The 25,328-nt window shown below is 39.0% G+C and overlaps 1 pseudogene; it reads right to left on the bottom strand.

The window, feature by feature from the left end:
• Positions 1 to 309: 309 nt before the first annotated feature.
• On the bottom strand, positions 310 to 24,439 carry LOC115963651 (annotated as a pseudogene).
• Positions 24,440 to 25,328: the final 889 nt, after the last annotated feature.

Raw genomic sequence — 25,328 nt, 5'->3', positions numbered from 1 at the left:
TTGATACTAATTGATGGGCTAAAAAAACCCTATGTTAAGACCTATGTTTTTGCCTTAGAAGCTTCCATTGGATGCGAAACACATGAGGAAAAGCGAATCAAGCATAGTGTTTAAGGACTTTGGCCATCACACACCATAATACAATAAACAAATCCTTTTTTCTTTTTCTTTTTTTGGGTCACTAAATAATACAAGTTTTGAAAAGAATGCTAAGTTGTTAATGTATTAATAACTCATATATTGTGTATTCTTCAATTAAAAAAAATAAATACGAAAAATAGTAGTATTAAATTTCAAATTCATTAAACACTAGCGAGAAGATAGCTCAGTGATTGACACCTCATTTATCGAAGCTTGGACAGAGCTACTTTTAGATTGATTTGACTCCGTCACCCTTGAATCATTCTCCCATTGCAAGTGAATGGTTGATTTAGTACCATTGTTCATAAAAAATGCTGGTTCTAATGGTATTGGTAGAGTAATAAAGTAGCTATTGAGCATGAGAACAACATATCCTATAGTTGGTCTATTAGCTACATTTTCTTGAACACATAGTAATCCAATGTGAATACATCTCATTATTTCAGTTGTTGAACCTGCCTTTAATGTGGGATCTATAAGATTTGAAATTATATCTTATTTCCAATTTTTTCATACCTGCTAGATAATTTAAAATGACAAATTAAGTATTTGAGAAAACATTATTTCATTTTGTTTTAAAAAGAAACATATTTGGGATGCATTTCTTCATTTCCTTTAATCTCCTGATCCTTCAATTTTGCTAGATTCCTATGTATTTGGTATAAAGCCAACTAGCCATACAAGCCACATCAATAATTTGTCACTTTATGGACATTATTAGTGCCATACTAATAGGTACAGCCCAACGGGTAGCATGCTTGATACTTCACATCATAAACATAAAGATAAGGGGTATTCTTTCAAATTTCTCCACTCCCATCGAACCACATGGTGGGATTTGAATAATCAGTCCTACCATTCCATACTTACAGGGTATATGTGCCATTAGACCCTGATGATGCCGAAAATCATCAGTAAGCTGCACAGTCCTCACGTGCTCTAGACAAAATTTTGCAAAACACAAAAAAAGAAGAAGACCTTATAGAGAGTACCGATGTGGTACCGGCCAAATACCCTCCGAATGTTAAGTTAGAGAATTCTTCACAACTCTAGGGTGCCAGAGCTGGGGTAAATTATGTGTATGTTGTTTTTGAGGGCTTAGGGTTTTATAATAGTATAGAACCAACTCTTGTTTCTTGGGAAGAAAGAACTTTCCTTCTAGAAAAGATCCTCATTAATGTACGTATTTTGTGGAATTCTTCCCATATAAGGACTCCATTGACCAAGGGCTATTGTAGGGCACAAGATATTTCCATTTAGGATTCCTTGGAATTTACTTAAGCCATATGGGTGCCACATGGCCTCGGTATCTGTCGGCCTTGGGCCCATGTACCTAGAACCCGTCCATATAGGAGGACCATCCATCATGTGATCTCTCCGTCTAGTACCTCAGTTCATCATCTTATTTTGATAACTCGTTAATTTAGTACCGTCAAGTTCATTTGAACGGTTCCGTCAACCTTAATTTTTACCCTCTTCAGTTACCTCCTCATTACATGGGTCCGTCACCCCTATACATGGATGGACCTGTGGAGTGACAGTCTAACTTAGCCCCTGGGAAGCGGGCTATGATTGACAGGCTAGCCTAGAGCCATAAATGTCGTAGGGGCATATGTCATACTTCTTGTGGCTGATTACTCTGACCAAAGCATCCCTTTATCTTCCGTGCCGTTTCCTCTATATATATGCTACCTCTTCCCTTCATTTTTCACTTTTTATAACAAATCTCCAGTCAAAGCGCTACCGTCTTCTACCAGAACTAAACATACTGTCTACTTTTCAATCAGATCGTTACCATCGTCTATTTTCTCCGTCGATTACTTGCATCGGTTACCTGTAAGTATTCCTTGCCTAAGTTGAACTTTATTATATATAATTTTTGCTTTTTCTTTAATATTGCATGTCCGCCCACTATGTAGAACTGTAGAGTCTTAGGGTTTTATCCATCATGTATAGGTGACAAATGTCTAGTGAGGCGTCGAGTGATTAATCGTGTGTTCGTGACGGGGCGTCCATTAGGTCATGATGACCCCGACACCTCCTATGATGAACGAGTTTCATCCTCCAACTTATCTTCTTTGAAGGGGGCTGAGGATGTGGATGTGGATGTGGACGGGTTAGAGGGTGGCTCAAATGACGACTTAGTTGTTAAGACATATGTGATTCACTTGTTAAAAACATATGTCACTATTTTATGTAATTAGCTTATCCTTTGACAAAACGTACTTTACTTGTATTTGGGTAGATTTAGGATGTGTTTAAATACTTCAAGAAACCATATTTCAAGATCAAGTGTTGAAGCCTTCAAGTCTATCCAAGAAAACAAGCCGAAAGTGGAAAGTTACTAAAGCTCGACAACTAGCTCGATAGTTAGCATGTGTCAAGGTTTAAGAAGCTGTTTCAGCCCCGTGGCTCGATAGCTAGCTCGACAAATTCTCGACAGCTTCTATCTGTCAAGGTTTACAAAAACAGAATTTCTAATCTGTTTTTCTTGGGATCCGTAGATGTGTCTTTGGGCCTTCTTTTCTCACAACCCTAGATATATATAAGGCTTGTTTTAGAGGCCGTCATATAAGAGAATACAAGGAGAACATATGCAAAAGGTGACCGATGCCTTATTCTCTCTAAAAGAAGTTATTGCGTCTTTGAGCCTTAGGGTTTTGTGACCAAGTGCTTCTTGATCTTCATTGTTGATGAAGTGAAGAACTTTGTAGCCAACATTCTTCTTCCTCAAGTTGGTGAGTGAGTCACGTACTGGGATTCATGCAACAAAAAGAGTGGCGTTCATATATTGAAGAGTTCAGAGGTTCTGAAGCGGTAAAAGGTTTTTGCTGTAAGTTCATCTACGAGGATTATAGAGTCTAGAGTAAAGGTTTTGTACTAAATCCGAAACTTCTCTTTTCTATAGTGGATTGCTTTTCGGGAAGGTTTCCCCCCAGGTTTTTTACTATGAAACTAGTTTGTTTCATTGGTTTTCCTAGGTCATCATATCTTGTCTTATTTATTTTTCCGCTGCATGATTTTGACATGATATTGATGTTTGTTTTTTTTTTTAAAGTTTTATTCATAATAAATCTAATTAACAACTTGGGTTTAAAACTTGTTAATTCTTTCAACAGAAGTCGAAATTTCCCAACATTAGTCAGTGCTGAACCCCCTCCCCAATCTATCATAGGACCTGATGGCCTTAGGCAGTTCATTCTTCGTCCATTGTGGACGATGAATGACTTCAAGTCTACCATCAAACAAAAACACTTTGACACCCTTAGGGAAAAATACCAGATTCCCTTTAACATACCAATCTGTTTACCATACAAATCTGAAAAATTCTACTACCGAGGTGTCGATGACGTCGGAGTGTATGAGCAAATGTTTAAAACGGGACTTAGTTTCCCACTAAGTGCCCTTCCCCGTCGCCTTCACCAATATCTTGGGCTGGCCATCACCCAAGTCTCCCCCAACGTCTGGAGGGTTTTTCTTGGCGCAAAAGTCTTGTATAGAGTTCTTTCAAAGGGGGCATGAAGGATGACGATGGAGGAATTCTTCCATTGCTACCATCCATCCGAGATCATCTAATCAAGGGGAATGTACAGCTTCCTACCAAGGAAGCCGTCTCTTAGGTTAGTGTGTGAGATCCCCGACTCAAACAAGAGCTGGAAGAGTCGGTACTTCTTCCTTGAGGGGGACAATTGGATGTGCCACCCTGATGACCAGGAGTACATGCTAGTGGACAAGACTTGGGGCATAATGCCCCTGTCCGGTAGGTGTCCGTCAGTCTGATGTTTTATTTGTTATTACTCATTTCATATAATGTACTGACCGTCTCTTATTGTAGCTTGAGACCGTCCAAAGGTTACTCTAGAGCAGTGGAGTTTCCTAGAGCGAATCTTTAAGATCAAGTTATCGGAGAGAACTTGGGTGAAGCTTATTACCTTGGATACTATCCATTGGTATTGCGAGGGTCCTGAACCCACAGAAGCTGCTTGTCGCCTTGACCATTTAGTGCGTAAATGTAAGTCCGTCGCATATTTCCCTTTTTATTTCATAGTCATTTTATCTAACTCCTTTTTTGGTCCGTCTTATACAAAAATGGAAGACTGAAGGAGAAGGGCTTACATCAAGTAGTAGGTAGCTGCGAGGAAAAAGGAAGGAGCAGGTCCGTCCCACCCATCCATAAAGAGGAACCTAGTGGACAAGACCGACCATCCACCTAAGAAACCCAAGGTGACGATAGGGTCAATTGGGGCTACTACTACAAAGACAAAGCTGCCTCCCAAACTTGTTCATGGGAAAGATAAGGGCTTGATGATGAGTTAAGTTCCTGTTGATGAAAAATGCCTCGTCCTTCTTTGTGAGGACCCTCAGTATGCTCTTAAGCAACTCTCATCCATCCTCACAAGTGAAGACTACGAGGACTTGGGAAACCATTCTATTGAGGCCATGCGGGAGACAAGTCTCTTTAGCTTGGCTTAGGAGTGTTTCCGTCTGCCGTTTCTTTCTGTCATGTTGTTTATTTATTCTTTGTAACCCTAGTTTTGGATGCTTGCAAGGGGTGCTCATGATGAAGGGCCTAATGGACCATTGCATGTCCTAGGTGACGATGATAGACTGTGTGAGGGCGAAGGCAGAGACGTCGGAGGCTGAGCTTGGGGAGCTAAAGGCTTGGAAGGTCATCCAGGAGAAGAAGTTTGACTTGACAAAGAGGCTCTTAAAAGAGGCAAAGAAATAGACTGAGGCACTAAATAAAGAGCTCAAGGACAAGGAGGATGAAATCACCAAGTCCAAGAAGCAGCTCCATCGAGCTAAGGAGGATGCCATAAAGGAATACCGTGACTCCATAGCTCTTCTAGCCGAGCTAGGAGGTCCTTTTGCCGATGGCTTCGATGACTGCCTCCGTTAGGTCAAAACTTCCTTCCTAGACCTAGACCTATCCCATATTAACATCGACGCCGAAGGCCAAACCCCAACCCGTCCGGTTGAATCTGAAGGAACCGATGAGCTTTTTGCCAATGATGTCAATCCTGACCCTCAAGTTGATGGGGAGGCCATTCATGCTAACCAAAAAAAAATCTGTTAGGGACGGTGTTCGTCAACTTGAAGTGGACTAGACGGCTAAGGAGAAGGAGGAAGAGACCCCCGTTGTGCAACAGTAGTCTTTCATTATTATCTTTTGTCTTTTTACGTTGTATATTATAAATTTTTGTTCATTTGAGAGAACAATATTGATTCTTTCTGTCACCCTCGTTTTTGGGCTTCTATAAACATTTGCCTTTCATAGGCTTTTTATTTATCGTTTCTTGCTTTGTCCATTTATTTGAATATATATTTTGCACACCAATTTAGTTATCTTGATGTTTCCTTCTATTCCATGGGATGAAGTCCTTAGTTGGACCCGTCCATTTTTGGACTTTAATGCACCTATGGAATTTGATTTATTAATCTTGAATTACCCCTTGGGGTTCATCTGCCCGTGTACGAACTAAATATGAAACCATTCACTTAACAATTTTCGGCTCACCCGTCCATGTGTGGACTTAATATGAACCCGTTCACTTAATAATTTTCAGCTCACCCTCTTAAGATGAACCCGTCCACGTATGGACTTAATAATTTTTAGCTCACCCCTTGAGATGAACCCGTCCATGCATGACTTAATAATTTTCAATTCACCCCTTGAGATGAACTCGTCCACGTATGGACTTAATAATTTCCAGCTCACTCCTTAAGATGAACCCATCCATGTATAGACTTAATAATTTTCAGCTCACCCTTTGGGATGAACCCGTCCACATATGGACTTAATAATTTTCTGCAGAAATGTAGATAGCATATACATGGTATTTTGAATAACTCCTCTTATTATGATAGATGTGCATATAGAAATTGTTTTTGGAAAACAAAAAACTGCCATTCGGGCTTAAAAAAAAAAAAAAAAAAAAAAAAAAAACTATAGATGATAAAAGTTTAACTAAAAAGCAATAAACTGGAAATAAGGAGTCTTGTTGTCCATGCTTTTGCCTATTGGTAGTACTTCTTCAGGTGCTCTATGTTCTAGGGGTGGTGCAATCTTTGCCTGTCCAATATCTCCAAATGGTAAGTTCCCTTCCTATGCCACAACGCGATCCTATATAGTCCTTCCCAATTAGGTCCTAGCTTCCCTTGGAAGGAGTCTTTTGTTGCACCCATCACATTTCTCAAGACCAAATCTCCAACTTGGAAGTCCCTGTGTCTAACTTTGGAGTTGTAGTGCTTAGCCATGAGGTCCTGGTATCGTGCTAACCTTTGCTCAGCTGTTGCTCTGACCTTGTCTACTAGATCGAGTTGTAGATGCATGGCTTCACCATTCCTACTCTTGTCGTAGTTTCCCACTCTATAGCTTGTGAGTCCTACTTCAACCAAGATGGCTGCCTCGCTTCCATATGCTAGTCGGAACGGTGTTTCTCTTGTAGAATTTCTTACCTTTGTCTTATATGCCCATAAAACACTTGGTAATTCTTCCGGCCACATACCCTTTGCCCCCTCAAGCTAAGTCTTGATGATCTTTAGTAAGGATCGGTTCGTGACCTCAACTTGTCCATTGGCCTAAGGGTGGGCTAACGATGAGTAGTGATTCTTGATCCCTAGTTATAAGCAAAAGTCTCTAAATGTGTCATTGTCAAACTGCTTCCCATTGTCTGAGACCAGTACTCTAGGTATACCATACCTACAAATGACATTCCTCCATAAAAAGTTTCACACATTCTTCTCTGTGATGGTAGCCAGGGTTTCGGCTTCTACCTACTTGGTGAAGTAGTCTATACCGACCACCAGGAATTTTAGTTGTCGATTTGCTACTAGGAACGGACCCATGATGTCTAATCCCCATTGAGCAAAAGGCCACGGGGACGTCATAGGTGTGAGCTCCTCTGTTGGCTGCCGAATGAGATTGCCAATCCTCTGACACTTGTCGCAAGCTTTAACATATGCAATGACATCCTTCTACATGGTTGGCCAATAGTATCCTACCCAGATTAGTTTGTGCACTAAAGACTGTGATCCAAAATGATTTCTATAGTGGACCTCTCGCATGACATAGCCTGCCTTCACGAGGACAAGACACCTCAGGTATGGGCGTGAGAAGCCCCTTTTGTATAAAACGTCTTTAATTAGCACGAACCATATTGCTTGAACCTTCAACCTCCTTGTAGCCTCTTTGCCATTAGGCAGTACACCTCCCTTCAGGTAGGAGGTAATTAGCGTTGTTTAATTGTTCTTGGAACCTATCTCCTGTACATTAATACTTTCTATCAATGGTGAAGTTTGAACGAAGGATAGTACCTAACTAGGGATAATCATATGCCCCGCCAATGCAACTTTGGTGAGATGATCGGCGTGCTCGTTCTCCTCCCTTGGGATTTAAACAAATGTTGCTTGGAGGTCATTTACTCGAATCTTCACTTGCTCGAGGTATTTCTTCATTCATTCGCCCTTGCATTCATAGTCACGGTTAATCTGACTGATGACTACTTAAGAGTCGTAGTATAGGACCACATTTGTGGTTCCTGCCGCTTTAGCGAGATCTAGTCCTACTATTAAGGCCTTGTACTCTGCCTCATTGTTGATCGTAGGGAAATCAAGTCAAATCATGCATTCAACCTCGTCCCCTTCTAGAATATGGAGTACCATACCAGCTCTGCCTGCTAGTCTGTTGGATGATCCGTCAGTGTAGACACTCCATTATGGATTCACTCCTGCCCCCTAATCTTCCATGTTGGTGAATTCTATGATGAAGGCAGCAATAACTTGTCCCTTTATGGCCATACGTGGATGATAATGTACGTTGAATTCACTCAACTCAATTGCCCATAGCACTATCCATCTAGTAGCTCCGAGGTTGTTCATTGCTCTCCGTAAGGGCTTGTTGATTAGAACAATCACTGTGTGCACCTAAAAGTAAGGTTTGAGCTTGTGGGCTGTGGTTACTAGGGTGAAGGCTAGCTTTTCCATCGGAGGGTACCTTTCTTCTACACCTCGGAGTGCTCGGCTCGTGAAGTATACAGGTCTTTACACCCCGTCTTCCTCTCTGACTAAAGCTACGCTGACAGTGGCTATGAAGACGGCTAGGTAGAGAAACAACTCTTTTCTAGGCTTGGACGGGCTCAGCAACAATGGGGAAGAAAGATATGCCTTAAGGCCCTCAAATGCTTGATGACACTCGGTCGTCCACTCAAAGGATTTTTTCAATGCACGAAAGAAAAGTAGGCATTTATTCGTTGCTCTTGAGACGAACCTGTTCAGTGTAGCTATCTTATCGTTCAAGCTCTGTACCTCCTTGGTGCTTTTCGGTGAAGTTAGCATCATTATAGCTTGTATCTTATCTGGGTTGACCTCCATACCTCTCTAGGACACCATGAACCCCAAGAATTTTCCTGGTGTCACCCCGAACACACACTTGTTTGGATTCAGTTTCGTGTTATAGGAATGAATGGTATTGAAGGTTTCCTTGAGGTCATTCAGATGGTCCTCTTCCCAGACACTTTTCACTAACATGCTATCTATGTAAACTTGAATGTTCCTCCCAATCTGATGTGCAAACATCTTATTCATCAGCCTTTAATACATGGCGTCCGCGTTCTTGAGTCTGAACAGCATTACTTTGTAACAAAAAAGACCCTGGCTAGTGACAAATGAGGTCTTCTCTTGATCAGCCTCATCCAGCTTGATCTGATTGTAACCAAAAAATGCATCCTTGAAACTCAGCAACTAGTGTCTTGCTGTCGAATCTACCAAGAAGTCGATTCGTGAAAGTAGGTAGCTATCTTTAGGGCATGCCTTGTTCAAGTTCGTGATGTCCACGCACATTCTCCACTTCTCGTTGGCCTTTTTTACCATCATTATGTTGGTCAACCAATCGGGGTAGTACACTTCTCTTATGAATTCTGCTTCTTGTAGCTTGTGAACTTCCTCCACTATGGTCTTGTCTCGCTCCTACTCAAATACACGCTTCTTCTGACGAATGGTGGAAAAAGAGGACGATACATTCAACTTGTGGACAATAACCGAAGGATTAATTTCAGGCATGTCTTTATGGCTCCAGGCGAAGACATCTTGGTTCTCCCTTAGGAATGCAATGAGCGCCTATCTTACTAGTGGGCTGGCAAGAGCGTTGATTTAGGTCGTTCACTCAAGCCTAGAATCATCAAAGAGTACCTCTTTCAATCCTTTCATGGGTTTTGCCATTGTCTGCTGCTCCTATATACACATTGTTTGTAAATAATCATTCATCTCCAACATGGCAATGTAGCACTCGCGAGCCACTACTTGATCTCCATGTACCTTTCTCAATCCGTATTTGGTGGCAAATTTGATCATCAAGTGATAAATTGATGTTACGGCCTTCCACGAGTTAAGGGTAGGTTGACCTAGAATGGCGTTGTAGGCAGACGAGCAGTTGACAACTAAGAAGGTGACATCCTTGGTAATCTATTGAGGGTAACCACCGATCGTCACGGGCAAGGTGACTGAACTCGAGGGGTATACTTTTGTTCCTCTGAATTCGACGAGCGGTGCGTTCGTTGGAACTAATCGTTATCTTTCTATCTTCATTTGCTGGAACGTTGGGTAGTAGAAGATATTGGCAAATCTCACGTTGTCCACAAGGACCTAGTGGGTGTTGTAGTCCTTTAACCGTATGCTAACTATGAGTGCATCGTCATATGGGTGGTGGAGACGCCGGACATCTTCTTCTGTGAACCCAATTACAGAGTTGTCGATCCGTGGAATCTTTGGGACGAAGCTCATCAGTTGGACACTCTACACTATCTGTAGGTAGGTTTTGCACCCCTTCTTGGATGAACCGACAATTGTGGTTCCCCCTACAATCATCCTTATGTCTCCTAGGGGGGCCTAGGACGCTTGTTTTCATTTCGGGCAACTTGCTCCTGTGGTGGGCCCATCCTCTCCTCACTAACAAACCTTTGCAATTTTCCTTATCTAATCAGACTTATCATGACCGTGATCACGGTGGAAATAGCAGTACTTTTCCCTAGACCTCTTACTAGGATCTTCCTTCAACTTTCCTAGGAATGTTAAGGCTCCTTCGTCCTTGATCTGCATTAGGACTTAATCGATCAGGGCAGTTAGTGGGGTGAAACTAGTGAACCTTCCAGTTGGGGGTTTGGAGCGCCTTTCCTCTCGTTGTTCTCCAGTCCTAGCCATCTTCCAGCCCTTATCTTGCCATGCATCCTCTAGTCTCACCCTTTTCTTGGGCTTCTCTTCTCGGGCCAATAATGCATCTTCCGCATTCATGTACTTGGTGGCCCTATAAAGCACATCCAACATGGTTTTTAGGTCGTTTTGTATAATGAAAATAGGAACTTACCCTTCCGTAACCCATTGGTAAATGCAGCAACTAGTATCTTATCATCAGCCTCATCAATCGAGAAGGCCTCCTTGTTAAAACGTGTTATGTAGGATCTCAGTGTTTCTTCCTCTCGCTGCTTGATGTTCATTAGGCATACATTGGACTTCTTATACCTGTGCCCCCTATAAAATGCAAAGCAAACTGTGTGCTCAGTTCCTTAAAGGTACTGATAGAGTTGGGCGTCAGCCTGCTGAACCATACCCTCGCAAGACCATACAGTGTAGTTGGAAAAACTCGGCACATGATTTTTTCTGCCACGCCTTGCAAGTGCATTAGGTTTTTGAAGGATTCTAGATGATCCAAAGGATCCTTTGACCCGTCTAGGTTTCTACCTGTGGCATGTGGAACTTCAGTGGGAGGGGGAATGAAGTGATGGGTGCAGTAAAAGGCGAGTCCGTCTGATGGACTAGCTCGTCAAGGTCACTTAATACCCATCCTCTGAAGGCGTTCATCATGAAATCCATCCTATCTTTCATCATCTGCACCTCTGTGAACATCTGCCTTTCGGCCCCTCCTAGTTCCTCCTCTCAACGCTGGTACCTTCCTGGTCTTCCTCTTAGGTGTTAAGTGCTACGTTCTTTTGGCATAGTTGCTCTTCTAGGTCATGATTTTGCTTGGTGAGGCATTCTATAGCTGCAGCAAGAGTTTGAACCTGTCTCTTAAGGGCGGTGGTGCGCAGTTCATCCCCTTAATGGTTATTGGTGGTTGCCATCAAACAAGTAAGTACCATGTAACATTTTGTCCGGTAAGCAGTAGTATGGTTTACTTCCAATCAACCATTCCCATAGACGGCGCCAACTGATGAAGCCGAAAATTGTCAGTAAGCTGCACAGTCCTCATGTGCTCTAGACAAAATCCTGCACAACATAGAAAAAGAAGAAGACCTTACAAAAAGTACCAGTGTGGTACTGACCAAATACCCTTCGAAAGTTAAGTTAGAGAATTCTTCACAACTCTAGGGTACTAGAACTGGGGTAAATTATGCGTACCTTGTTTTTGAAGGCTTAGGGTTTTATAGTAGTATAGAACTGACTCCTGTTTCTTAGACAGAAAGAACTTTTCTTCTAGAAAAGATCATCTTTAATGTACGTATTTTGCAGGATTCTTCCTATATAGGGACTCTGTTATCAGGGGCTATCGTAGGGCGCAAGATATTTCCATTTAAGATTCTTTGGAGTTTACTTAAACCATATGGGTGCCACATGGCCTCGATATCAATCGGCCTAGGGCCCATGTACCTAGAACCCGTCCATATAGGAGGACCATCTGTCATGTGATCTCTTCGTCCAATACCTCAGTTTGTCGTCTTATTTTGATAACTCGTTAATTTAGTATCGTTAGGTTCATTTGAACTGGTCCATCAACCTTAAATTTTACCCTCTTTAGACCCAAAAATAAAAATACTTACATAGCATAGAAGGTCCTCAATATTCTCTCCATTTCATAAGGAACTATTCTTTCGTCCACTTATTAACTCTAACACTAGCACACCAAAACTAAAAACATCAGACTTTATTGAGAATTGCCCATGCATTGCATACTCCAAAGACATAAATCCACTGCACATTCACAATTACTTCCAACAATATTTATTAGCACTTTCATATTGTTTCTTTTGGTACAATGTAATCATCAAGTATACCTATGTAAGATAGATACTAGATTGTCAAAAAAAAAGTACAATACTTTCTAGGTCCCCACAATTCTACTTGTATTGCCTATGCTTTGATCAAGTTCAAACAATCTTGCCATGCCAAAATCTGAAATCTTTGGATTCATTTCAGAATCTAATAGAATATTGCTTGCTTTGAGATCTCAATGAATAATACGAAGTCGAGAATCTTCATGAAGGTAGAGAAGACCTCGAGCAATGCCTCCAATTATTTTGTAGTGTCTTGCCCAATCTAGCTGTGCACGCTTGATTGGATCTACACAAAGTCAATTAAATATATTATATTGGACTAAAATGTGAAGGAAATCTATCCACAAAAGACATGTGATCAAAATAAATTACAATGAATATAATTTGAAATAAAGGTAGAAATTAAATCATACCAAAAATGAAGTGGTCAAGACTTCCATTGGGCACAAACTCGTAAATTAAAAGCCTTTCAATTCCTTCCAAGCAAAGTCCTAAGAGTCTAACTAAATTTCGGTGTTGAAGCTTAGCCACTAACAAAACATTATTCTTAAATTCAAGATCTCCTTGTCCTAAATTTTTTGAAAGCCTTTTCACAGCAATAACTTGTCCATCAGAGAGTTTACCTTGAAAATGTATTAGAATAAAACATATTTAACCCTTTGGACTTAAGATGTACATCCTGACTACAAACTTTTACAATTTGGGGTTGGGATGGGAGGGGGAGGGAAACTGCTTGAATCAATAGTCATCTGTTGCATCACAATAATTTTAGGTTTACCTTGTAAACAACACCAAATCCACCCTGCCCAAGCTTATTTGCATTAGAAAAGTCATCTGTTGCTACTTTAGTAGGGCCAAAGCCTAACTGCAAAGATTCCAACCCTTCTAATCTCATCCACAGATTCGCCTGAACAAGACGTTAGTGCATTATTTAAAAAGCAACACAATTTATAATATGTGCATGCAACAGCAATGACCTTTCAAAAACTAATCATTTATTAAAATCTTCTAGATAGGAAAGTCATGTTTATTAGTATATAACAAATTTTTGTTTGTTTTAATGCAAGTCAATTTATTGACGGACCACACTGACTATTGTTAATTTGTAGTAGCTAAGTATCATTTTATGAAAAACAAAATAGTAAAAAATAATCCCCAAATTATGTCGTGGGGGGAAATAGTATAAAAGCACACTAACTAGTGGTGGTGGTAGGACTGACCCTAGGCCTAGGCCTAGGCCACCGCCTAGAGCCCCCTACTAAAGGAAGACCCCAAATTTTGGGGGAAAAATTGATATATTATTTTTTTAAAATGGAGATGTAGAAAAATAATAATAAATAAAGTAATGCTACAATTACAAACTATTTTACAACATTTTTACAATTTGTTATTATAGCCAACTTCTTACTGGTTCTCATCTAGGCCCACCGATAACATCGTTTTTTTATTTATCTATAATCATTTACCACATCATTAGTTTGTAAAAGTTTTTGTAAAAGAATTTGTATCTCTAACATTTTTCCCTTACAAATATATGTTTCACTAATCACAAGAAATAATTCAGATAAGAAAATGTTAGAAATATTATTAATTTTAGTTGAAAACTTTGCAAATTGATGTGACAATTAATATGATATGTGGACATCAATAACCTATTAAATGCATTTTTGAATTATTTTTTGTGATCAGTGATACATCTTTGAAAATCTCATGTTATAAAATTTATAATATCCCTAACATCATTCATTCAAATGCTTGTTTATTATCATCTTGAGGTGTCATTAATCACATTTATTTCTACATCATTTGAAATTTTTTTAGTAAAATTTATTATAACTTTAGCATTTTTCCCAAAAAAAAAACATATTACAAAATGAAAGGAATAGATTTTTGTTATGAAAAAAAAATATTTGATATTAAATACTAGTTAAATATTATTTAAGTGATAACAAAAAGGTCCTATTTAATTATATTGTCTTAGGCCTCCAAATTTGTTGGGCCGCCCCTGGTTGGTGGAGACAGTGATAGTGATGATGCATTATCAGCTTTGGCATCATTAGGGGTGTCCATGGAAATCGGCAACCCGCCCAACCCGTCTGACCCGCCACCACTTGATCTGACAACTCTAGCGATCAGACGCGAGTTTTGACCTCACTAACCCAACCCCAGCGGGTCGGTTGTCAGTTTTTAATTTCAAAATCCGTGAAACTCAACCCAAACCGAAGTCCATTCAAAATCCGGCCATTTTTCCAGATTCCGACCATTTTTTCAGATTCTGGCCACTTTTTCACTTAAATCCGTCAATTTTTGTCACACTAAACACCGGATCTGGCCGAACCAGTGATTTCTCATCACGATTTGCCAGAAATCTCGCCAGATCCGATGGGATCTCACCGGATCTGGGATGGATTTGGCAAGATCTCACCACATTTCGAAGCATTCTGGTGATAATCGGGTTCACCCGAAATCAACCACCACCTGCCAGCAACCCGAACCGACGAACCTATTACTATTACAGGTCGGTTGCAAGTTGAAAAACCACCCACCCGATCTTGTATGGGTGGTTGCAAGTTGGGCAAAAACCTGACCCGCCCGACCCATGGACAGCACTAGGCATCATAGAAGAGGTAGACCTCGAACCTAAAATAACAGCTGGCTGTAATAACTCTCCCTCCTTGCTTGCCTCCACAACATTGCAAAATATTTCCCAAAGCTCCAGCCAAACAATCATTGCAATCTTGATCGAACAAATCAAGTGTGCATTGCACAAGTGAATATAGTGTTTGATTGTTTGGTGCTGTTGCATTTCCCATCGCAAACTTACGAAGAGAACCACCTGCTGCGGCTTGAACTCTTTTGCTGTCCAACAAGGTCCTCAGGTCCTGATTGAAATAAACTAAATTAGCTGATACATTATTTGTGTTCTATATATAAAAAGGACTATATTCCATGATGTTAAATATGTCGCAGAATGAGTAGCGTAACATGCAATAGTCATACCATCCTATTGCTTCCTTCTGATTGGAACAAAGCAGAGGGAGAAGATTTGTAGCGTTATTGAGGCAACTATGACAAATATCTAGCTTGGCATCTCCTCTACAAAGTCCAAGTGAATATACTTTGTCAGGGCTTTTGCCATAAGAAAAATTGTAGAACACATAGTTAATTTTTGTGTTGGAGGAAAGGGAGGAAAGGACTTGATTGAGGTTTGTATTGTAGGTACTGTTGCTTGTGTGGTTACCCTTGTCTAAGCAGAAATAGTATAGGAAGTTCAGCTGAGCAATGGCTTGAGAAATCAGTATGCAAATGGAAAAGAGGAAGATAAGTCTTGAAGAAACCATTGCCATGTGTTTAAGGTAAGACTTGGGTTAAGAAACTTATCATTTAGGCTTTTAGAGAGAGGGGTGATCTAGTGTGCTGAGTAAAGACTTTGAAGAACAGGAAGTCCCATGATTTTTTTGAAACACTTAACCATTTGTCCAATTTTTCTATGTAAATATGAGTGCAAGACTGTAAGGGCATAAGAAGATATAAAAGATTTTATTTTTCATTATTAGTGTTTGATTGGGGATAGAAAAGTAGAAGGATGATTAAAATCAACTCACCTTGTTTAGTTGAGAAGAAAAATAAGAAGATAAAAAAAGTTGATTTGTAAGAATTTACACTTCTACCATGTGTAAAAGAGAAAGAAGAAAATTAAGTGAGGAGAGAGAGAATGGACATAAATTTCGTGCTATGTTCATTCGCTATCGACAAACAAATCTTTGGTCTTCAATTTCAAGTTAGTATTTTCATTCTAATTAAGTTGTTCAAAATTTTAATTCTTTTAATTATTTTTTTCAAAAATATTATATCATCTCTCTCTCTCTCTCTCTCTCTCTCTCTCTCTCTCTTACATTGAGATACACTCATGTTGGCTAATGCACTCAGGTTGATATCCAAGAAACATTATGGAGGTAGAATGGATAAATGGAGTTAGCAATTATCCTCGAATAGCCTGTTCTTTTTTTCTTCTATTTTTTGTTTCTTTGTTTGGATAATCCACTTATTTAAAATACTGTAGATAAATGTAAAAGTTAGCTAAAATAGTATAATGAGACTCATGAATAGTACCAAAAAGTGTAATAGAACCTAGAAATAATAGTAAAAATAAACTGAATAACGAAATATGTTAACTTTTTAATTTGGAATCAAACTCGCAGTCAACTTTTTCCGAAGATGCCAAAGGACCATCAACCATTAGGAAGGTACGTTGGTGCCTCTAGCTCTTAGGCCTAAGCTCTCTGACTATGTCTAATCAATATGTCAATACCCAATTTCCAAGTGACCCTTACCCACTTACTTAGCCCTGCCAATTTTGTTTTTTTTTTTTTTTGGCCTAAGATTAGGTCACTTCTTGGAAATAGGGCTTGGCAGTTAGCACCAAGTGTGGACAACTTGAACCCGCTCCATCCTTTAACATGTGAAATTCAATTTGTTAAGTAGGTTTTAATTGGTGGATAAAAATATTATGGGAAAGGTCATGACTTCCTCGTTACCAAATTATGATATATGGCAATAAAACTTGATAGGAGCAAGACCTACAATAAGGTGGAGTGGCATTATTTGGAATCAATTATGGTGAAGATGGGTTTTGTAAGGTTGAATTTAATCAACCATCTTATTGGCTTTATTCCGTGTCAAATTTGCTTGTATTTCAGCATTTAGTAACCCTGTATTTAGGTGGGTTTGTTGTAAGGGTAGTAAGTGAGATAGAGTGTGCAAGAAAACAGAGACTCGCGGCTGCAAGCCGCCAGATGCAGCACATGTGCCAAGCATGCCAGAAGGTGAACAGTCATGCTAGCTAGAACACTACAGGACAAAACAGGACAACTGGTCATACGGTTATCTCGCGACTAGATCTCGCGACTTAGTCAAGTCGCGAGACCAAGCCGCGAGCCACCCCTGTTTTGTAAAACCTGACGTTTCACATTCCTCTCACTCTAGTATAAATACCCCTTATACCCACAAATGAAAGAGTGCTTCTAGAGAGAATTTTGAGAGAAAAACCCTAAAGAAAAACAAGATTGATTCACCTACAATCTATACATTAGAGTCTCTTCAAATTCCTCAACTCTCTTCCTCTCCATTGTAAAACCCTTGAGAGACATTTTACCAAAACCTTGTTCTCACCATATTCATCACTGTGAGAGAGCTGTTTGGTGTTTTGGGAAGCAGTTAGGAAGGAACCAATCTACATTGGTTGATGCTACGGTCTAGTAGCGGAATCCAGGAAGCTAGAAAAGAAAAAGGTTCGGCGCAACCTCGTTGGAGCAAGAAGCTTGGAGGGCTTAGGTGCACTAGGTAGATTAGGCTTGGAGGGTCTATTGCTATCCATGTATCCCAATTACATTTTCTAGTGGATTGTTTACCGCTTGAAGGACGGCGAAGAGGTTTTACGCCGAGGACTTCGGTTTCCTCTTCGATAACACATCGCGTGTTGTCTTTATATTTGCATCTTCCTTCCCTTTTATCTTTTCCTTTTATTATCTGCTGTGGGCTGTGATTTTAATTTGGCTTAGATAATTTTTCCAATTCTATATTATAACTTATGTTCATTTTCCGCACACTAGTTGTTTGACATAAAGCTTGAATTGGTTAATTTGTAAATTGGGGGTCCAAACGTTCAAGGGTGTTTTTACACATATTTGAACTTTCAGGTTTCTCGAAGCATTGGATTAAATTGCTCATGCTTTGTGTGACAACAGTATCCTACTCGATCCTAGCAAATGGAGAACCTAAAGGCATGATCACACCATCTAAAGGCATCCTTCAAAGAGACCCCCTCTCACCCTTCCTATTCCTACTATGCACAGAAGGTCTTCATGGGCTCATAAGCCAAGCTGCAAATTAGGGAAAAATTAAGGGTTATTCACTTTGCAAATATAGTCCAAGATTAACTCACCTTTTATTTGCAGACGATAGCCTTTTGTTTTGTAGGGCTATTGTTCAAGAGTGCCAAAAAGTCCTGGACATTTTGGAGGTTTATGGAAAATGCTCAAGCCAACTAATTAACCGCAGTAAGACAACAATCTTCTTCAGCAAAGCAACTTGTGAAGACACTAGAAATCATATAAAGACAGCCTTGGGAGTGCCAAAAATTATACTATATGAGAAGTATCTAGGTCTACCTGCCCTTGTGGAGAGATATAAAAAGGCTGACTTCAATTACATCAAGGAGAGAGTGTGGAAGAAAATGCAAGTTTGGAATGAAAAGCTCTTGTCACAAGCAGGGAGAGAGGTTTTGATAAAGGCAGTGGTCCAAGCAATTCCCACATATACTATGAGTTGTTTCAAACTCCCACTAGGCCGTTTGAAAATTGAAAGTCTTACTAGAAGATTTTGGTGGTGCCAAAATGGAGATCGAAGGAAAATTCATTGGGTCAAGTGGTCCACACTTTGCCAATCTAAGAATGAGGGTGGGATGGGCTTCAAAGACCTTACAAATTTTAATGATGCACTCTTGGCAAAGCAAGCTTGGAGATTGCTACATAATAAAAACTCTCTATTCTATAGGGTTTTTAAACCAAGGTTTTTTCCGGACTGCTCTGTTTTGGAAGCCACAGATTCTACTTCAGGATCACATGCTTAGCGAAGTATTTTAAAAGGAAGGGATGTTCTTCTCCAAGGTGCTAGATGGAGGGTTGGGAGTGGAGAATCTATTAGTGTATGGAATGATGCCTAGCTGCCTTCCATTGATCATCCAAAAATACTCTCACAGGTTGTACCAGGGTTCGAAGATGCTAAGGTTTCAGACCTCAAACCCGATTCAAAGAAGGTGGGAGTCTGATCTAATCCGTGGGCTTTTTCTACTAGAAGAAGCGGAGCTAATTTTAAGCATTCCACTCAATCATCACCCCACGGAAGACAAGGTTATTTGGCCTTATAACTCTTCAGTTGCCTATTCAGTGAAATCGGGCAAAAAGTTTTTAGCTAAAGAGAACAATATTTCAACCCCATGGATTGATCACGAGCATGATGAAGACATTTGGAAGCGGATCTGGCGCCTCTCTATTTCCAATAAAGTCAGGAATTTTCTTTGGCGAGCATGTCACAATGCAATCCCTGTTAAGCAAAATCTTTGGAAACGGAAAATCCTAACAGAGGACTTATGCGAGCACTGTCATTTAACCTCTGAAACAGTATGCCATGCCCTTTGGGAATGCTCAAAGATTGATGAAGTTTAGGAGGGTTTGCAGGGCTTCGAATTCCGACAGCTTCAAAACTTCCAATCCTTTAAAGACCTGATTGCTTTCGTGCATGCGGAAGAGGAGAATTTAGAGTTAATGGCAATGGTAATGTAGACAATTTGGCACAGAAGAAATCAAATCAAAGTGAGTTCACGTGATTTTCCTATCTCACAAGTGCTTCCCTAAGCCACGCAAGCCCTCACAGATTTCAAGCACATAAACGTTTCACTTCCACCACAACGACTTGCTGCCGAGAACTCAAAAGCTCGCTCTCATTGGTCTCCCCCTCCAAGAGATTGTTTTAAGATAAATTTTGATGGGGCTACATTCCCTAAACTAGGCAAGGCAGGACTGGGTGTAGTGGTCAAAGATTGCAATGGTAGTGTGGTGGCATCCCTATCAGAACAAGCCCCCCTTCTGTTCTCACCTGAAATTGTGGAAGCCATGGCTACAACCAGAGCAATCCAGTTTGCCCAGGAGCTCGGTATCAGTCCCTATATCCTTGAGGGGGATGCAGAGGTTGTGATCAACACCCTCAAATCTGATGAATCCCTCTCTTCCTTTGGGCAAATTATTTCTTTGGCCAAATCCTCCTTAGTTGCCAACAGTTGTATTTCTTTCTCTTATGTACATAGGGTTGGAAATAAAATTACTAATAACCTAGCTCGACATGCTAGACACGTTAGAGGTTTGCCGGTGTGGTGGGAAAATGTTCCTTCATATCTTTATTCTATTCTCTTCACTAATTCTGGCTGATAGTACTGTTTTAATTAGTCAATACTTTCCATTATTACTTTTGAGTTAGTAGATTTTTTTTTTTTTTTTTTTTTTTTTTAAATTGGTGGGGAAATGGCCAGGATTTGTGTTGTGACTCTAAACTTATTATTTTTTTGGGTGGAGAGGGGATTTAATATTAAACACTTCCAATTAAATATTAAGTAGAGTTAATTGAATTACAAGATTATTGATGCAGCTTTAAACTTATTGGCGCAATTAGTTGAGAACCACAACTAATTGGAGTCATCGACTGTTAGGAACAGCCCTGTTTTGTATATACAATAAACTTAACAAAATAATAATAATAAAGTATATACAATAATTTCCTTAGATGAAACTCCCATTCAAGTAGGAGAAACTTATTGGAAACATTGAATTTGGTAAATGGTAGTCAACTACATGGTTATTTGGACTCCCTTCCTTGACCCGAATTTGTGTTAAAAATATTAATATAAAATCTCTACCACTACGATTGATGGCATAAAATTTTCCCTTGTGGTCCAAGTATTGTCACTCGCTCTAAACGTCTATACCTCCCAATAATGATCAATATTGTAATGTGATCGGACATCCAAGTAGGACTTGATGATGAAGACACCTTACTAATGAGAGTTTAACCTGTATTTTGAAGATTTTTTTTTTTTTTTTTTTTTTTTTTTGAGGAAACAGCAAGACAGACTTATAATACATTACATAACTAAAGTACCACTACAAAACAGCATAATTCAATTAAAACTAGAAGATCTTAATCATACATTTACGCTACTAACCTGACTAATCTCTGAAACAAGCTGATTCAATATCTTCAAACCAATGGCACAATGATATGGTGCCTGATGAAAGAAAATAATTTGTAACTTGTAAGCAAGAATATCTTAATCGTATATTAATCAAGATTGACCACATGTATTCTTCTTCACCATTCTATACACCATATATATATGAATAAGTCTTGTGCCACATAAAGTGGCACAACAAATGCCACAACTCACCCATGTGGCGAGTTGTGGTTGGTGGAGGGGTATCTCCACATGGACCCACCAACCACAACTCGCCACATGGGCGAGTTGTGACATTTGTTGTGCCACTATATGTGGCACAAGACTAAGGGTGTCAAATAGGTGGGTTTAAAGTGGACATAATTGGGTTAGATATATAAAACTCATTTACCCATTAAAACCCATTTAACTAATTGCTTCTAACCCAAACCCAACTCACCCAATTACTCAATTACCAAAATGCCATTAAAGTGAAAACCTTAAACACTTTCTTGGATTCCCTTTTCCACTCTCTCTAGTCTCCACTTTATTTTCCCAAAAAATCAAATTAAACAAAAGATACAAGCTTGAAAAGAAAATCGCTTCAAATTGGATCATCCTTCTTTTATTTTCCCACACTTTCTTGGCATGCAAACAGCACTATCTAAACAACAATTTTTTTTTTTTTTTAAAAAAAAAAAAAAACAAAAAGGGGTCTAATTTATTAAGCATTTAGCTTCCATTTCCTGCACTTTCTCAGCAACCAAACAAACAAACAAACAAAAAAGCACTGTAAGAAGCAGATATGGTTCCTAAGAAGCGAGACTCGGTGGTCTGAGACCAAAAAAAAAACGTAGATCGAAACTAGATCAGAAAAACCAGAAAAACAAACATATCGGAAATATGAGCTGAAAACAAGATTAAAAAAAATAAAAAGAGCAGAAATATGAGCAACCCAGATCGAAACCAAGAGATTGAGAACAACCAGCCCGAAACGCAGAAAGGCCGAAACCCACGCCCGAAACACAAACCTGAAACGCAAACAAAACCCGAAACCCAACCCGAAATCATGCCGAAACAGAAACACAAACACCGAAACCCATACCGAAACAGAAACACAACCCAAAACCCAGCTCAAAATCTGCTCTAAAACACAAACACAAACGCTGAAACCCCCACACTGCCACATCGAGAAATCCACTAGTCTCTGTGTTGTGTTTGTTGTGCCTCATTGTTCTTTGAGAGAGAGAGAGAGAGAGAGAGAGGTGTTTGGAGGCCAAGAAAATGAAGGAAAATGAAAACCCTAAAACACTGAAATGTCTAAGGGCTTTTTTTTTATTTTTTTATTTTTTTATGGGAAGGGATGGGTTGAATTTGGGTATATTGTTTTTGGGTTAAATGAGAGTCAATGGGTTTTTAGTTCAAACCCAATAATCACTAGGTCTAATTTGATTGATGCCCATTTAACCTAACTAATAATTGGGTGGGTTTGAGTTCAATTAGAGTGGGCAAATGGGTTTGGGCTTACCTTGCCACCCCTACACAAGACTTACTCTATATATGCATGAGGAGGTCCCTATGTTTTAATATGATTTTATTACTTATCATAAAAGGGCTATAGGCAATTGTCCAAAACTGGAATTTGGGTTTGCCTTTTAGCCTAAGTCAGCCCTAGTAGTTTCGACCAACAGACAATGTGATTACCAATTACCTAGATAATTGGTATAAACCCAAAAAACATAAATAAATCAATGCATACAATTATTTATGACGATGTTGATGATGACAAAATACCACTATAATAATGTAACCAAAATGTTATTATATAAAAAGTCCTATTCTAACAACCTAACTGAATGAGAAAACAAATGTGCCACATGAGAAGATAATGGTATATATTTCCTCAAAGCAATCATTTTAAAATATAAAGAGGAAAGAAAAAAAAAATAACAAAATTAAATAAACAAAAATCAAGAAAGAAAAAACAATCATCACCTGGCTTAAAAAGTTCATCACCTCTTTGAATCTATTTTCATCAAGCCACCCAAACAATGTAACACGACAAAGCAGTTGGATTAGGGATCCAACCACAAAAGGCTCCAAGTTAGGTCCTCTAGTTGCCAGATAGTTTATAAGATAGTTTCCTTCAGACAAAGTGCAATTCGGCCAAGTTTGGAAATAATCAAGAGATGTGGTTGAAGGAAACAATTTATGAAAATGGTTTCTGTCAATGTTAGCTAAAAGACATCCACTCTCACAAATATTAAAGGTGAAACCCAAAAACTTCCCAAATTTCTACTTTTGCCCCCATTTATTACTATTTTTGGTAATATTAACCTTTAATGAGGTTTTGAATCAATAAAATACAGCAGTTAATATTGTGAATTGTTAAATTAACCGACATCTCTTGCAGTCAACTATCATGACTTGTTTAGATTTTGCAGGAATAAGAAGGCTAGTGTGGCTGAGCTTATGAAGTCCACCAACGGTGTCCTCTTTTGGAATGTAAGTAATAAAACTAACCTAGATGTCAAGAAAAGTCACTTCTAGAGGATAACTCAAAATATATATGTACCATAATTTCATGGTCATAGCCAACACTGAAGTAATCTCACCATCTATTTTCTGATTTTTTTTTCCCAACCTTATAAAGAAACTATCAAAGTAATGTTTTACTATCCAAAAGTACCACAAAAAGAGAAAAGTAACTATATTACCAGTTATAGAGCCAGAAAATCTAATCACATTCCGCTAGATGAAATCCATACAGATAACTACCCTTATATAGTCTTCATCCACTTTCTTCTTCTTTTTTTTCCTCATTACCTAAATTTATAAAACTTGTAAACTTTTTTCATAACAGTAAATGTTCATTTCATTTATGATGAGATACGGGATATTATTCAAGTTAAAATCTCCACATCAATAGCCAAACACTCCAGGAAGAAAACTAATCTCACCAGCAAATTCTATAAACATCTAAACAGTCTCTTTACTCTACAAACCCGCTCAATAAAAATAAAAATCAACCACATAATAAAACAACAAAAACACTGCTATTCATACAGAAATTTATACATACACATGGTGTACAAGATATAAATGGGGAAAATAAAGAAATACCAAGCAGAGAATCAGAACCATCGGGAATATTATCATTGTCTTTGTTGATAATCAATGGCTTCGCTTCTCCTAATTCAATACAGTAAAGTACTCAACATTTCCTCTAAAACATTTCAAAAATATTGATGGAAAAAAGAAGTGAGGAAAGAGAAAGAGAGAAGTACCAAGTGGAGGAGAATCAAAATCAGTGATCCCTGAGAATTGGGGAATACCATCATCGTCTACAGGAGACACAATATTCAATAATCAGTGTAAATTTTGAATAAATTCTGAGAGAGAGAGAGAGCGAGATGGAGTGAGTACCGAAAGAGTGCTTGGAGGAGCGGAGAGGTCTTGGAGAAGACAGTAACGGTTGAGGCTCAGTGGTGTCTTCCTGCTACCCCTTATGTCCGCCATTTTGAAGCAAAGAAGAGAGGGAAGGAATATAAAAGCAAATTCTGTGTGTCTTTTGAAAATGGATTTTGTACCTTGAAAAAAATTGAAAAAGTGAAAAAAGCGAGAAAAAGTGAAGTTTCAAAAAAACTCTACATAAAAACTAAAAGTTGAGAAGCTCTTCTATTTTCTATACTTCACCAAAAAAGCTAAAACCAAAATGATGTATTCTTTTTCTATACTTTACCAAAAAACTAAAAAAAGATAGCGCGTGCTCAAAAGAGCCTGCTACGTTTTCCAATCACAAAAATATCCACCTAGCCCTTCCTTTGTTTTTGTTGCATAAGAAATTATGACCAACAACTTCCTTTGATGGATGTAAATCAGCACCAACTTCATAATTACCTCTGGCAACAAAGAATGCAGACCGTAATGAATGTGTATAAGCGAAGAATAAATTTGTAATATTGTTACTCACCTCTAAAAAATATGTATTTGCACAAGTGACCTTTAGGTCAGATAGCATTTCTTAGTGTTTTACAAAAATATTCAGGGTTCAAATATCCCCTTCCCACTTAAAATGTATCCAAAAAATTAATACATATGTATGTTTGGGTAAATTAATTAAACCTAAACACATTTCCCAAAGCACAACATTGTATCAGAGAACTAAAGCCCCCTTTCACAGCCACTGCCATAACTTCTCTGCAACTTCGGTGTTAACCAACTCCAGCGACGACATCATTCCTCTTCCTAGGCTTCAGTGACCACACTCACACACAGACCAAGATATTTATACCCTCTCTAACGTCAACATCACAGCCACCACTCACATGACCCAAGCAGAGTCGAATTTCATCAAGATTGGTACAAAGACTAAATTG

This window comes from Quercus lobata, chromosome 10 (genome assembly GCF_001633185.2).
Source record: "Quercus lobata isolate SW786 chromosome 10, ValleyOak3.0 Primary Assembly, whole genome shotgun sequence".
Classification (NCBI taxonomy): Eukaryota; Viridiplantae; Streptophyta; class Magnoliopsida; order Fagales; family Fagaceae; genus Quercus; species Quercus lobata.
This window is presented reverse-complemented; position numbering and strand designations above follow the sequence as displayed.